Source organism: Bos taurus, chromosome 23, assembly GCF_002263795.3.
Source record: "Bos taurus isolate L1 Dominette 01449 registration number 42190680 breed Hereford chromosome 23, ARS-UCD2.0, whole genome shotgun sequence".
In the NCBI taxonomy this organism is placed as follows: domain Eukaryota; kingdom Metazoa; phylum Chordata; class Mammalia; order Artiodactyla; family Bovidae; genus Bos; species Bos taurus.
In genome coordinates, this window is record NC_037350.1 from 31,148,133 (window position 1) to 31,163,491 (window position 15,359).

General features: G+C 37.9%; 2 non-coding genes across 2 annotated transcripts; both read right to left on the bottom strand.

Moving 5' to 3' along the window:
* Positions 1 to 1,440: 1,440 nt before the first annotated feature.
* Positions 1,441 to 1,522, bottom strand: TRNAS-AGA (transfer RNA serine (anticodon AGA)). Its single transcript has one exon. It is a non-coding gene; the product is annotated as a tRNA-Ser (tRNA).
* Positions 1,523 to 9,889: 8,367 nt separating this feature from the next.
* TRNAS-AGA (transfer RNA serine (anticodon AGA)) lies at positions 9,890 to 9,971 on the bottom strand. The gene has a single exon. It is a non-coding gene; the product is annotated as a tRNA-Ser (tRNA).
* Positions 9,972 to 15,359: the final 5,388 nt, after the last annotated feature.

Sequence of the window (15,359 nt, forward strand, 5' to 3'; positions counted from 1 at the left end):
TTCTTTTCCTTTTTAAAAGATTTTATTTTGATATTATCAGAAGAAGTTGCAAGGATAGTACAAAGAATTTTCATAAATCATTTACCTAGATTCATCAAATGTTAATAATTTATCGAATGTACTTTTTCCTAATATAGACAGATTTACACATGTATAACTTTTTTCTTAACTATTACGAATGAATTTTAGACAAGACAGTCCTTTATCCTTAAAGACTTCATTATGCATTTTCTGAAAACTGGGACCTTCTCTTTCCTAATCATGGAATAATTATAAAATCAAAGTTGAAAGTCTTGTTTAGTCTAAAGACCTTGTTAATGCTTTGCCAACTGTGCAAACACTTTATTTCAAGAAAAATACACTGCATTCACTTGACATGTCTCTTTAGTCCTTTAATCTGGATTGAGTTTCTCAATCTTACTTTGTTTTTCATTTCATTGATATTTAAAACAAATCAGGTTTTTTTTGCAGAAAGCTCAGTCTTGTCTGACTCTGTGACCCAGAATACTGGAGTGGATAGCCTTTCCCTTCCCCAGCAGATCTTCCCAACCCAGGAGTCGAACCCAAGTCTCCCGCATTGAGGGCAGATTCTTTTACCAGTTGAGCTACAATGCCCCCTCGATTTCATTTTGTCTGATGTTTCCTGAGAGTTAAAATTCAGATTGTGTATTTTTAGCAGGAATAACACATAAGTGAGGTTGTGTCCTCTGCACTTCATCATATGGAGATGCACATGATGTTAAATGTCCTAATACTCCAAATGCTAACTATGATCAAATGATTAAGGACATGTCTGTCAAGTTTTTCCCTTGTCAAGTTACTATTTTCCTTTTGTGTTACTCATCAAATGATTTCTTCTGCTCCCTTCTTTTTCATTACATTTGGCTGCCTTGAAAAGAAGAAGAAACTTAACATTTGAGCGGAAGAACAAGAACAGTTTGTCAGAGTTACAAAATTCTGAAAGATGACTTAAGTAGCCCGTCTAGGAAAGGAGCCCAGGTGTTGCAGGTAATAGACAAGCGCACACACCACTGATGAAGAATGCCTCTCGTTCCACCTGTATCACAGACTCCTGAACTGAGTCATTTAGCAAGACAGTGTTGGTTTGCTCGCTGGTTTGACGATGCTTACTAGAAACTTATGGAATATCTCAGGTTCGACTCCCCGAAAACGGAGCAGGAAGCCACGATTTCAAGACCTTTACTTTTAAAGTGAGGTGTCTTTTCTGTGTGAGTTCTTTCAAAAAGGGCATAATTCTGTGGACAAGAAAATCTGAGGTGGGAGGTTTTTTTAAGTTTTGTTTGTTGCCTGTGGAGGCTTTTTTTTTTTTTTTTAAGTCATCTCAGGACAGGAGCTAACTGCATTTTGAGTGAGGGCCAAGCAGGACAAGTATTCAGGGAGTTAAAAAAAAAAAAAAAAAAAAAAAACCACACACACTCTCGTAGTCGGCAGGACTCGAACCTGCGCGGGGAGACCCCAATGGATTTCTAGTCCATCGCCTTAACCACTCGGCCACGACTACATGTGCTGAACCGGGGTGGAGTGACAGGAATCACGTGGGAAGCTATATATATACATATACACACACACACACACACACACACACATACATGCACAGAGGTACAAACACTTGTCCTCGGTTGAGCTTATTGGAAATGCTGAGAAAGAGAGAAATGGAAAGGAGAATTAGGAAGGGAAGCTAATCTCTAGGAGACCCCCTGGAATCAAGGACACTGGCATGAGCCCTCACCGCGTATTAGCGTTATCAGCAAACTTCAGATAACACTCCCGGGTGCTGCCTGCTCTAGGCACCCAGCCAGGCTCTTCTGGACTTCTGCAATCGCCACCACTGGCATTAAATCTAGCCCATATCGAGGGGAAGTCAAGACCTAACAGTCTTCCAGTTCGGGATGTTCGGGCTTCCTGGAGTCCAAAGAAGCCCAATTCAATCCGAGGAGTTTGGAGCATCGGGCCTGTCTCTAGTTGTCTTATACCTGGCCCTGGGCTTACTTCAGTTCAGTTCAGTCGCTCAGTGGTGTCCGACTCTTTGCGACCCCATGGACTGTAGCACGCCAGGCTTCCTTGTCCATCACCAACTCCCTGAGCTTGCTCAAACTCATGTGCATCGAATCGGTGATGCCATCCAACTATCTTATCCTCTGTCGTCCCCTTACTTAGGATTACATGGGGTCACAAAGAGGCGGACACGACTTAGCGACTGAACTGAACTGAAGGGCGGGAGAAATTATTGGCTTGATGTGTGTGAGCTAGATAATGGAGTGGTTCAGATAGCAGAAAGTAAACAACTCTGGTGGTTAATTTGGCCCTATGATTGATGGGTAACAAATAGAGAAACACAGAAAGCAATTTACATTTCTAGGCAAGTTGCCAAATGCTGCTGGTAGTGTTGGTCTGGGGACCACATTTTGAGAACTGCATGTTTTGGAGTATGCCATGCTTCTAAATGCAAATTGGCAAAACAAACGAGGCCCCTCACCTTGTATTCCTCTGAGGAAACCCCCAAAGTATCCATGACAATGCTTGTTGGCACAAAAGAACCAAACTAGAAGGAGTCTTATTTCCACCTTAGACAACTCTGAGAAAAATCTTAGATCACACCTAGCTGCAAGGGAGCTAGGAACATGTAGTTTTAACCTTCTAGCCTTTGTAGTGCAGGAAAGTTCACCTGGAAGACATGAAAATAGATGATTACTGGCAATCTACTATACCCTGTACAGACATTGAAATTGAAAACTCTGTCAAAAATGGAGGCCCTTCGCAGAGAATTAAAAGTAATGTGCCAGTACTGCACTGAGAGGAAGCTGGTTGACACTGTCCTTGAAGTGGACTCCACAGTTAGTGACCAGCTTATCTGCCATCATCTCAAGAGATATTACCCAGATCCCACCATCTGATTTATTACCTATTGTCTTTTTTCTTACCGATTTTAAGGAGTTCTGTATATATTCTAGACATAAATCTTTCTCAGATATACTTCTAAACATCTCCCACTCTGTGCCTTTTCTCACTGTTAATGATGTCTTTGGATATGCTAAAGTTCTTAAGTTTAAACAAGTCAAAATTATCTTTTATGGTTATTGCTTTTTGTGGCCCTTAAACAGGAAATCTTTGGCAACCCAAATTTCATGAAGTAGTCTCCCGTTTTCCTCTGTAAATTTTATTATTTTTACCTTGCACATTTAAGTCTTTAAGCCATCTTGAATTAGTTTAGGGGCTAGTTTACAGAAAGCAACGTCCACATTGTTTTCCTTTGTATATCCAGTTGACCCAGTACCACCTTTTGAAAAATCTATCATGTTCTCCTTTGAATTGCAGTGACACTTTTTTAAATGTACATGGTCTTGTATCAGCATATCTATTTTGTTCCCTTTATCTTTATACCAATAGCACATTTTATTAATCAGTATAGCTTCAGAATAAAACTTGTTGTGTGGTAGTAAAAGGTCCTCTGGATTTGTTCTTTCTTTGCAAGATTTCCTTGACTATTCTAGGTCCTTTCTATGTGTACATATATTTTAGAAACAGTTTTTCAATTCTATCAGAAGTCCTCTGAGCATTTTATTTCAAATGCATTGAATTTGAGATTTTCAATCAATGAATATATCTTTTATTTAGATATTATTAAAATTCTCTGCACAATGATTTGGAACTTTTAATATAGTCTTGCACATTTTTATTACATTTATTATGATTATTATTAGGATATTGATAGTTTTCTTGCTATTATGTGATAAAAATTGTGCATTGTTGCTGGCATACATGAAAATATAGAATTGAATATGGGATTTTGTATCTAGTAATTTTGCTATTTTTACTTATTAATTCTACTAATTTGTAGATCTTAGGAGATTTTCCAAGCACTTATTCATATCATCTGCCAATGATGACCGTCCTATTTGAATAGAACTGATGAAAGATATTCATTTTCAATCTAAATATCTTTTCTTTGTCTTGTTCCCTGGCCTAAGAATGCCCAATGCAATGTTGCATAACAGTGGCAATAGTGGTTATGCTTGTCCTGGCCCTTTAGTGGAAGAAAGTGTCAAATATTTACCAGAGGGACTTCTCTGGTGGTCCAGTGGCTAACACTCAGTTCCCAAAGCAGGGGGCCCAGGGTCATGGAACTACACACTGCAACTAAAGATCCTGCATGCAGTAACAAAGATCGAAGATCCTGCATGCAGAAACTAAGACCTGGAAAGCCAAATAAATAAATAAATACTGGGGAAAAAAAGATACAGTTTAAAAAAAAATTTTTACCACAATTAGGATGTTAGATGTAGGATTTTGTATATATGCATTATGAGATTAAGAAATCTCCTTTCTATTCCTAAACTGCTCAAAAATTTAATGATTGGCATTGAATTTTTTCAAATTTTTTGCATCTACTAATATGATTTTTTTCTCTTACATTTTGTAATACATTTAAAGTGATCGATTTTTTATATATTAAGATTTCATATTACGAAAACAAGCATTACCTTTTTACTTTGATTCCTATCTCTATATAAATTACTAGATATGATTGCTATTATTTTGTTTAGTGGTTTTGCATCTAGAAGGTTTTTCACAAAGTTTGACATGTAACTCCTTCTCTAGTAACATCTTTGTCAGATTTTAATATGAAGATTATGCTGGCCTCATAAAAAGAGTTGGGAATTAAGCTAATAATTTAAAATGAGGCTGTTAAAATGGACACTAATTTAACCTCAGTATCCTGATAAGAGGAAATTTGGGTACACAGAAATACCACAGATAAGCATGCACAGAGGAAAGACCTGGTGAGGACACAGAGAGAAGGTGACTATCTGCAAGCCAATGGAAGAGGCCTCAGGAGAAGCCAATCTGTTGACATCTTGATCTTGGACTTCCAGCCTCCAGAACTGTGAGAAAATGAATTTCTGTTGTTTAAGCCACTCAATCTGTGGTATTTTGTCATGGCAGCCATAGTAAACTAATACAAAATGTAATTATGATTTTAATTTATTTAACAAACTTCAGACTATCTAAACTTTTCATTTCCTTTTGTGTTTGCTTTGGTAAGTTGTGTTTATATAGAAGCCTTTATCTTCTATTGATAAATTTTCCCCCCAAACTATTCATTTTATCCTCTGACTCTAATCCTGATATTAGTAAGATCTTTAATGTCATCTTCTGTTTATTCTTATTAACTTTTTCTTTTTTAAAAACATCAGTCTTGATTTGGAGTAGCAATTTTACTAACTAAAAAGTGAATTTTTCCTTTGTTGATTTTGTCTATTTTTCCTTTTTTTTTTTTTCAGTGATTACAACTTTTATTCTCATTAGTTCTTTCCTTCTAACTTTTAAAGTTTAATAAACTCTAAAACCTAGCTAGGTTCTCAAGAGGAAATCTTAGACCATTAAATTTCTATTTTTCTTCAAAAAGAAGATGACATTAAAGATCTTGATGTCTTAGTTAAAAATCTTTTTTTTTTTTTTGGTTAGTCTCATTGGGTTTATCTATTTTATCAGTCTTTTCGAAGAACCAACCTTTTGCTTTGCTGATTTTTTCTGATTATATCTGCTTTTCATTGATTTCTGTACTTATTTTAATAGTTCCTTCTACCTTTTGCATTTAAATCCCCAGTTTTTTATAGCTTCTTGAGTTAGATCACTGATTTTCAACCTTTCCCTTGTTCTAATACATGGAATTAAAGATGAAAATTTCTCTATAAAAATAGCTTTAGCTACATCAGACAAATTATGATGTATCATATTTTTATTTTCATTCAGCTCCAATTATTTTAAAACCTCTGTTGTGTTTTCTTCTTTGTTCAATGGGCTATATAGACCTGTATTGCTTTCTTTCTAAACATTCAGAGTTTTCTGGTAGTCTTTCTGGAATATACAAAGACTGAGCCATTGTTATGGTCGGTCTATGTTAGGTTCTCTGTTCTCTGAAGACACAGACCTTACTCTTTGTTTGGTCCTTACAGCTGGGTTTGTCCCTTACTGCTTAAAAGATATGCTTCTGAAGTCTCAAATGACAGACTTTATTAACTGTGAGAGGTATGAACTTTAACCTCTGTTTCTCAAAAACTAAGCAGCTGATGAATCTCTACAGATTTTTAGCCTTCCAGCTTCTCTTTCCTACAGAGTTTTGGAACTTTTCTTGTGCATTGGAAATTTAAGAATTAGTCAATACTGTAAAGAGAATTTATACATAGAAGTTTGAGTTCCTTCTCTGTGGTTCCCTCATCATCTGAATTTTGACCTGCAGGTCCTATGGATTTTGGTAGCCAAACACTGATGAGTATCTCTTCAGTTCAGCGCAATTGCTTTTTCCACCTAAAGTCTATTCTATTGATAAAATGCTGCAAAACACAATGTGTCCCTCAAGAGCAAGCTCTTGTTCAACTCATCATGTGTTTCCCTTCTCTCAAGGATGTGGCCCTTCAAGCCATACCTGTGTTGACTCCTCATCAGTGCCTTTATAGGTCTTATCTATGATCAATCTTTTTTTGTCTGTAAAAAATAAAGAATATTTTGTCTATGATGAAAAGAAGTAATAGACAAATGAGGGACAAATGAGATTCAATGAAAGGGAAAAGGAATGGATTTGACCACTCAACTGTGTAATAAAATTACTGAAGAAATAATCTAGTGTCTGAATGGATTTGACCACTCAACTGTGCAATAAAATTACTGAAGAAATAATCTAGTGTCTGACAGTACTGCACAATAATGTTAACTTTAAAATCTGACTACCAAAATTTGATGACAAAATGTTAAAAATTAATTTAAATTAAAATTTCAAAATTATTCTTATAGCTTTCTATTCATTCATTAAAAAAACAAAAGCTGCTTGGTTTTGAACATGGCTCACAGAAATACTGATTTCAGCACTCATCCATTCAGTTCAGTTCAGTTCAGTCGCTCAGTTGTGTCTGACTCCTTGTGACCCCATGAACCGCAGCATGCCAGGCCTCCCTGTCCATCACCAACTCCCAGAGTTTACCCAATTCGTGTCCATTGAGTCAGTGATGCCATCCAACCATCTCATCCTCTGAGATGGTTCTTCTCGTCGTCCTCTTCTCCTCCTGCCCTCAATCTTTCCCAGCATCAGGTCTTTTCAAATGAGTTAGCTCTTTGCATCAGGTGGCCAAAGTATTGGAGTTTCAGCTTCAACATCAGTCCTTCCAATGAACACCCAGGACTGATTTTCTTTAGGATGGACTGGTTGGATCTCCTTGCAGTCCAAGGGACTCTCAAGAGTCTTCTCCAACACCACAGTTTAAAAGCATCAATTCTTCTGCACTCAGCTTTCTTTATACTCCAACTCTCACATCCATACATGACTACTGGAAAAACCATAGCCTTGACTGGATGGACCTTTGTTGACAAAGTAATGTCTCTGCTTTTTAATATGCTGTCTAGATTGGTCATAACTTTCCTCCCAAGGAGTAAGCGTCTTTTAATTTCATGGCTGCAGTCACCATCTGCAGTGATTTTGGAGCCCCCCAAAATAAAGTCTCTCACTGTTTCTGTTGTTTCCCCATCTATTTGCCATGAATTGATGGGACCAGATGCCATGATCTTAGTTTTCTGAAAGTTGAGCTTTAAGTCAACTTTTTCACTCTCTTCTTTCACTTTCATCAAGAGGCTCTTTAGTTCCTCTTCACTTTCTGCCATTAGGGTGGTGTCATCTGCATATCTGAGGTTATTGATATTTCTCCCAGCAATCTTGATTCCAGCTTGTGCTTCCTCCAGCCCAGCATTTCTCATGATATACTCCACATATACGTTAATTAAGTAGGGTGACAATATACAGCCTTGATATACTCCTTTTCCTATTTGGAACCAGTCTGTTGTTCCATGTCCAGTTCTAACTGTTGCTTCCTGACCTGCATACAGGTTTCTCAAGAGGCAGGTCAGGTGGTCTGGTATTCAGCAATGGTCCAAATATGTATCATGTTTTGAGTGTACATTTAATTCTAACCTTTTTCAATATTATAAGGGAACATAGAACAATTGTATTTGGCCACACCTTCCCATCACACATGTTATTGCTGTTTTGAATTATAGCATCGTCTTATTTTCACATCGTAAAATGTAGTCATTATTAAACAATGTTGTTTTAGGTATGCTCTCTCTATTTAGCTTTTCTCATGTGTTATGGATGTCCTTGCTCACTACAGCAGTTTGCATCGCATTCCTTCATCAGTTCTAAACTCTCATTCATTAATTTACTTCTTATTTCTTTCATATCTATGGTTCAAATTGTGTATCTATGCTTTTAAATGTCAATGAAAATATTTTTCAGTTATGGTTTTATTAGTCTTTTTTTAACTTTTTATTTTAAAATAATTTAATTCTGAAATAATTTCAGATTGACAGAAAAGTTACAAGAATACAGACAATTCCTGGCTATTCCAGTCCCCAAATGTTAGCATTTGTATTACTGTATTTTTCCTTTTCTGTCTCTATCATATACAAGGGAGAAAAGTATACACACACATATATATTTTTAAAACATACATTCTTAACATTATATATGTCTTAAAGTACATATATACTCATAATATTGTATATTATACATTTACATAAAATAAAAATGTAGTCTTCACCTGTCACTAAATCGGCTGGATCACTTGGTAACTGTGGAAAGGCCATCCTCTTTTCATATTACTTAATATGAATAGTAATGTAATAGTAACTTAATACGAATAGAATAGTAATATTAATTACTTAATATTACTTAATAATTATTAATAGAAGAGAGACAGTGCCCAATGTATAGGAGAATCGAACCTCGGTCTCCATCAGGACAGGTAGAGATGCACAGTTCAGTTCAGTTCAGTCGCTCAGTCGTGTCCGACTCTTTGCGACCCCATGAATCGCAGCACGCCAGGCCTCCCTGTCCATCACCAACTCCCGGAGTTCACCCAGACTCACGTCCATCGAGTCAGTGATGCCATCCAGCCATCTCATCCTCTGTCGTCCCCTACTCCTCCTGCCCCCAACCCCTCCCAGCATCAGAGTCTTTTCCAATGAGTCAACTCTTCGCATGAGGTGGCCAAAGTACTGGAGTTTCAGCTTTAGCATTATTCCTTCCAAAGAAATCCCAGGGCTGATCTCCTTCAGAATACAGCACTAATGTGGAAAGACAGTATGCTACTCTAGAGGAATCTCCATACAATTGCTCACCGTTGTCTTTATTAATTCACTGTGCAAGCTACGCTTCCTGCTATCGACTGTACATCGTGCGATTCAGTATCCGAGCCAAATATATCCGTGTCTAGCCTTGAGGGCAATGGCACCCTACTCCAGTACTCTTGCCTGGAAAATCCCATGGATAGAGGAGCCTAGTAGGCTGCAGTCCATGGGGTCGCTAAGAGTCAGACACGACTGAGCGACTTCACTTTCATTTTTCACTTTCATGCATTGGAGAAGGAAATGGCAACCCACTCCAGTGTTCTTGCCTGGAGAATCCCAGGGACGGGGGAGCCTGGTGGGCTGCTGTCCATGGGGTCGCACAGAGTCGGACACGACTGAAGTGATTTAGCAGTAGCAGCCTTGAGTCCAGTTCCTCCCTCACTTCCCAGAACTGGCAACACAGTGGGACGGCCAGCGATGGTGCTCAGTGAGAACTTTACGATAAAAGACAAAAAGGAAAAATAAAAGGTACTCTGTCTCTCGATAGCTGCCTTTTTGGTGCACTGATTCCTATCTACACGCATGGCCATGATCTGAATTTGGAGAATACTGGAAGTAGTTGCTAAAAGGGTATGTGTTGACTGCAGAGAGATTTCTAAGTTTTCAAGGCAGAGTCAAAGTAAAAACGTTGCCTTCAAAGGTGCGTACTACGTAGCTCGTTCTAATAAGCTTCGAAGTTAGAAGTACACACCGTAGTCGGCAGGATTCGAACCTGCGCGGGGAGACCCCAATGGATTTCTAGTCCATCGCCTTAACCACTCGGCCACGACTACACGGGCAGTACCCTTTCCGTTTAAATCCTTAAATAGAAATTTCACTGGCCGATGTCACGGGAAAGAACAAAAATGAGTTTGGTGCAAGAAAACGTACTCTTGCAAACTGAATAGAAACCCTCAGGTGAAATGCAAGTTTGGCATGGAGATCAAATTCTCTGGGCACCTGTGGGAACAGAGAGCACTAGAAGGGGAGTCTTCACTGCATCAGCAGTAGCTTTTCGAGTTGTCAGGAGTTAAATAGCCCTGATAGGTGTAGCTTTTGTTTGGAACTTCCTTGCAGGCACTGAGGCCCCTTAAAGAACGCTAGTGGCTTTCAGGGAGGGGCTCAGTTCCCTGATTTATGTGCTAAGTAAAAAGTGAGGGAAATGATGCACAAAGGCCTCCTTGCATCCCACTTGTTCTGTGTCCCTAAGTGCCTCAGCCCACATCAATCCTAAGGGAACGCCAATCCCATTGTGTTTGTACGGTGCTTTGTATTTCACTATAAGCTTCCATGCTTCTGTCACGTTAAGAATAAAATTTATAGATGGTTGGTGAGTTCCTGTCGCCCCTAGAACCTGGCTACCTTCTAAAAAGATCTTAGTTTGATTTTTACCAAGATAGGAGTTCATTTTCTCAAAATTTAACCAATGCAAGTATGTTTTCTTTTTCCCCTTCTAGTTTTCCCATCTGAGTCAAAAGCTGCCAGTCAGGAGTTTTCCTGGGCCAGTCCAGTGCAAACATTACTGTAATTGGCTTTTGACTACTTCTTGGTGTTTTTCACTAATAATTTAAGAAAAGAGGAAAACAATCACAAACAGAGAAATCACATCACCTAAATAGAGAAATGAGGAGGAGGGACCAGGAAGGAGAGGGAGGAGAGGAAGAGAAGAGAATGAGGTAAAGGCAGAGAGACCTAAGATGTTCACTGGTTTTATGGGAGACAACCTGTTCTGAAGGGACAGGCATGAAGCAGTTTTGATAGAAATTATGCTAAAAAGATTGCTGTCCATAGTTTACACATAACATGTTATTTGGTGTACATATTTTTATCAAGTATATATATTCTCTGAAGTCATTTGGAACACTAGCTTTGATTGAAATTAGGTATCAAAGAAAATCTTTGTGGTTGAAAAAATATATGTGCAAAATAGAAAGTAATTAGTGATGCATTTAAACCAAAATTATTAATCAACAGGTTGATTTAGGATAACAAGGAACAAGGATTGGACACAGCTGCAATTTTGTTTTTCTGGACTTAAAAAAAAAATGTAAGCATGTCAGAATCAATCTCAGTAAAGGAAGAGCCAGAGTTGAGTTGTAAGAAACAAAAAGTCTAGTTATTATTTTAAGCTGAAATTGGAAACACCCCCAAAGTCCATTTACAGTAGAAAAGGCAAATTGAGAGGTTTTTCACTATAATATCACACCACATGGAGAGTGAAGGAATTACAAGTACACATAACCCCATATGGACAAAATTTCACAAGCTAATATTGAGTGGAAAAAGTCAGACAAAAAAGAACACATAGTGCATTCCAATTTTTGAAAGTTCAAGAATAGGTGAAATTAATGTATGGTGTACATTATGATGAGGGTAATAATTACCCTTGAGAGGACATGACTGGGAGGTCCCACTACTCTTGCAAGGAGTTTTAACTAGGAGTTTAACAAGGAGAGTAATGATTTAACTTTCAAATTGGATGTTGGGTACATGGGTCTGTTTGCTGTGTGTAAATGCATTGAGTGATTTGCTATCATATGTTTTTTGGGTGTATCCATTAAGCTTTGGCAAATATCTTTCTTTTGAAAAATAATTCATCTACTATGATGTAATATTTTTGCTGCCACTAAAAAGTATGTTATGCATGAATATTTATTATGACATACTAAGATTTTCATTATGTATTTTCTTGAATAAAAAATCTGGTTATTACCAAAATTCTGGCCACTGTGCAAGTTCGGTTCAGTTCAATTGTGTCTGACTCTTTGCAACTCCATGGACTGCAGCACGCCAGGCTTTCCAGTCCATCACCAACTCCCAGAGCTTATTCAAACTCATGTTCATCAGGTTGGTGATACCATCCAGCCATCTTATTCTCTGTCATCTCCTTCTCCTCCCGCCTTCAATCTTTCCTAGTATCAGGGTCTTTTCAAATGAGTCAGCTCTTCGCATCAGGTGGCCAAAGTATTTGGCATTTCAGCTTCAGCATCCGTCCTTCTAATGAATATTCAGGAATGATTTCCTTTAGGATGGACTGGTTGGATCTCCTTGAAGTCCAAGGGACTCTCAAGAGTCTTCTCCAACACCACAGTTCAAAAGCATCAATTCTTCAGTGCTCAGCCTTCTTCACAGTCCAACTTTCACATCCATACATGACCACTGGAAAAACCATAGCCTTGACTAGACAGACCTTTGTTGGTAAAGTAATGCCTCTGCTTTTTATTATGCTGTCCTGGTTTGTCATAGCTTTTCTTCCAAGGAGCAAGGGTCTTAATTTCATGGCTGCAGCCACCACCTGCAGTGATTTTGGAGCCCCCCAAAATAAGGTTTCTCATTGTTTCCATTGTTCCCCCATCTTTTTGCCATTAAGTGATGGGACCAGATGCCATGATCTTAGTTTTCTGAATGTTGAGTTTTAAGCCAACTTTTTCACTATCCTCTTTCACTTGCATCAAGAGGCTCGTTAGTTCTTCTTTACTTTCTGCCATAGGGTGGTGTCATCTGCATATCTGAGGTTATTGATATTTCTCCTGGCAATCTTGATTCCAGCTTGTGCTTCATCCAGTCCAGCATTACACATGATGTACTCCACATATAAGTTAAATAAGCAGGGTGACAATATACAGCCTTGACGTACTCCTTTTCCTATTTGGAACCAGTCCGTTGTTCCATGTTCAGTTCTAACTGTTGCTTCGTAACAGATTTCTCAAAAGGTGGGTCAGGTGGTCTGATAGTCCCATCTCTTTCAGAATTTTCCACAGTTTGTTGTGATCCACACAGTCAAAGGCTTTGACGTAGTCAATAAAGCAAAAGTAGATGTTTTCTGGAACTCTCTTGCTTTTTCAATGATCTAGCAGATGTTGGCAATTTGATCTCTGGTTCCTCTGCCTTTCCTAAATCCAGCTTGAACATCTGGAAGTTCACAGTTCACATACTGTTGAAGCCTGGCTTGGAGAACTTTGAGCTTTATTTTGCTAGCGTGTGAGATGAGTGCAATTGTGTGGTAGTTTGAACATTCTTTGGCATTGTCTTTCTTTGGGGCTGGAATGAAAACTGACCTTTTCCAGTCTTGTGGCCACTGCTGAGTTTTCCAGATTTGCTGATATATTGAGTGCAGCATCTTCATGGCATCATCTTTTAGAATTTGAAATAGCTCAACTGGAATTTCATTACCTCCACTAGCTTTGTTTGTAATGATGCTTCCTAATGCCCACTTGAGGTCGCATTCCAGGATGTCTGGCTCTAGGTGAGTAATCACACCATTGTGGTTATCTGGGTCATGAAGATCTTTTTTGTATAGTTCTTCTGTGTATTCTTGCCACTTCTTCTTAATATCTTCTGCTTCTGTTAGGTCCATACCATTTCTGTCCTTTATTGTGCTCATCTTTGCATGAAATGTTTCCTTTGTATCTCTCATTTTCTTGAAGAGATCTCTAGTCTTCCCCATTCTATTGTTTTCCTCTATTTCTTTGCATTGATCACTGAGGAACGCTTTCTTATCTCTCCTTGCTATTCTTTGGAACTCTTATTAACCTATGAATTTTCTGTGAATTTCCATCCTTTTATTTTCTCTGTTTGGCACCCTGAATCAATTAAATGACTTGGTTCAAGTAAAGTATTTATAGCTAGTAACCAAGTAGACTCAATAAACTTTGGCTTTTATTCACTAAATTATACTTTATTTGCAGATAGTGTTTCTTATGGGTGCTTGGCATATGGTTGGTACTCAATATTTTGCCTATATACTCAGGGAATATCTATATGCTGCTTACAATGGTTGCTTAGTTTTTCATGTGTACACCCAGTTGCTAAAACTATGAAGAGAAGTCACTGAGGACAGAAATTTTACATATACATTTTTTCAATACATGCATCTTTCAATTTGTATTGGAAGCCTCGTTTGTAGAAGGTGTAGTTGAAATTTTTCCAAACCATCATAAAATGGTTTCTTTTTGCTTATTCTGCTTAACAGTTCTTTCCTCTTTGGTCTTTTTCCTTACATTTTGTACTATGAACAGCACAGAGAAACCAGGGTGCACATTCACATTTATCTAGGAAATTTGCTCAGCTAAATATTCAAGTTTATTGCTTACAAATTGTTTTTCATCCCACTGAAGAACACAATTCAGCCAAGTTCTGTTACTTTACAGGAATCACTTTCCTAATTAGATATCCAATTTCTAATTTCCAATTTCTAATGAGATGTCCCTCATTTCCCGCTGAGACCTTACCAGAAACACTTTTAACAATTATATATTTTTTAAATTAATATACTTAAAAAAACAGTTTTAGGTTTACAGAAACATCCCATCTCGGCTCACCACTGCCCCCCTCCACTACCCAATTTTCCCTATTAACATCTTGCATTAGTACATTTGCTACAACTGATGAGCAAATATTGATAAATTATTATTGACCACAGTTTATATTAGGGGTTCATTCTGTATTGTTTGACACTCTATAGGAGAGTGTGACAAATGTACAATGATATATCCACCACCACAATGACATACAAAATAATTTCACTGCCCTAAAAATCCCCTGTGCTACATCCATTCATCCCTTCTTCCCTTTCCAAACCCATAGCAACCATGGATGTTTACTGTTTATAGTTTTAACTTTCCCGTAATATTATATAGTTGGACTTCTAGAGTATGTAACCTTTTCCCTTTAACTTCTTTCATTCACCAAGTTGGATTTAATGTTTGTGGTTTTTTGGTAGCTTAATTGCTCATTTCATTCAGTTCAGTTCAGTTACTCAGTCCGACTCATTGCGACCCCATGGACTGCTGCACACCAAGCTTCCCTGTCTTTCACTAACTCCCGGAGCTTGCCAACCCCTTTCATTGCTGAATAATATTACACAGCAGGGATATACCACAGTTTATTTAACCATTCACCTATTGAAGAACATCTTGGTTGCTTCCAAGTTTTGGCAATTAGGTGTTTGTGTGTGTCTAACTTTTCAGTTCATTTAGGTAAATACCAAGGAGTACAATTGCTGGATCATATTGTAACAGTGCTTAGTTTTGAAAGAAACTGCTATACTGTCTTCCAAAGTAGCTGCACCATTTTGCACTCTCACTAGCAATGAATGAGAGGTGTATTCTTCTTAAACTCAGGAAACTGTTCATCTTTTTACTAGGGAGCCTACTGTTTATTAGAGATTAAAAATGAGATTA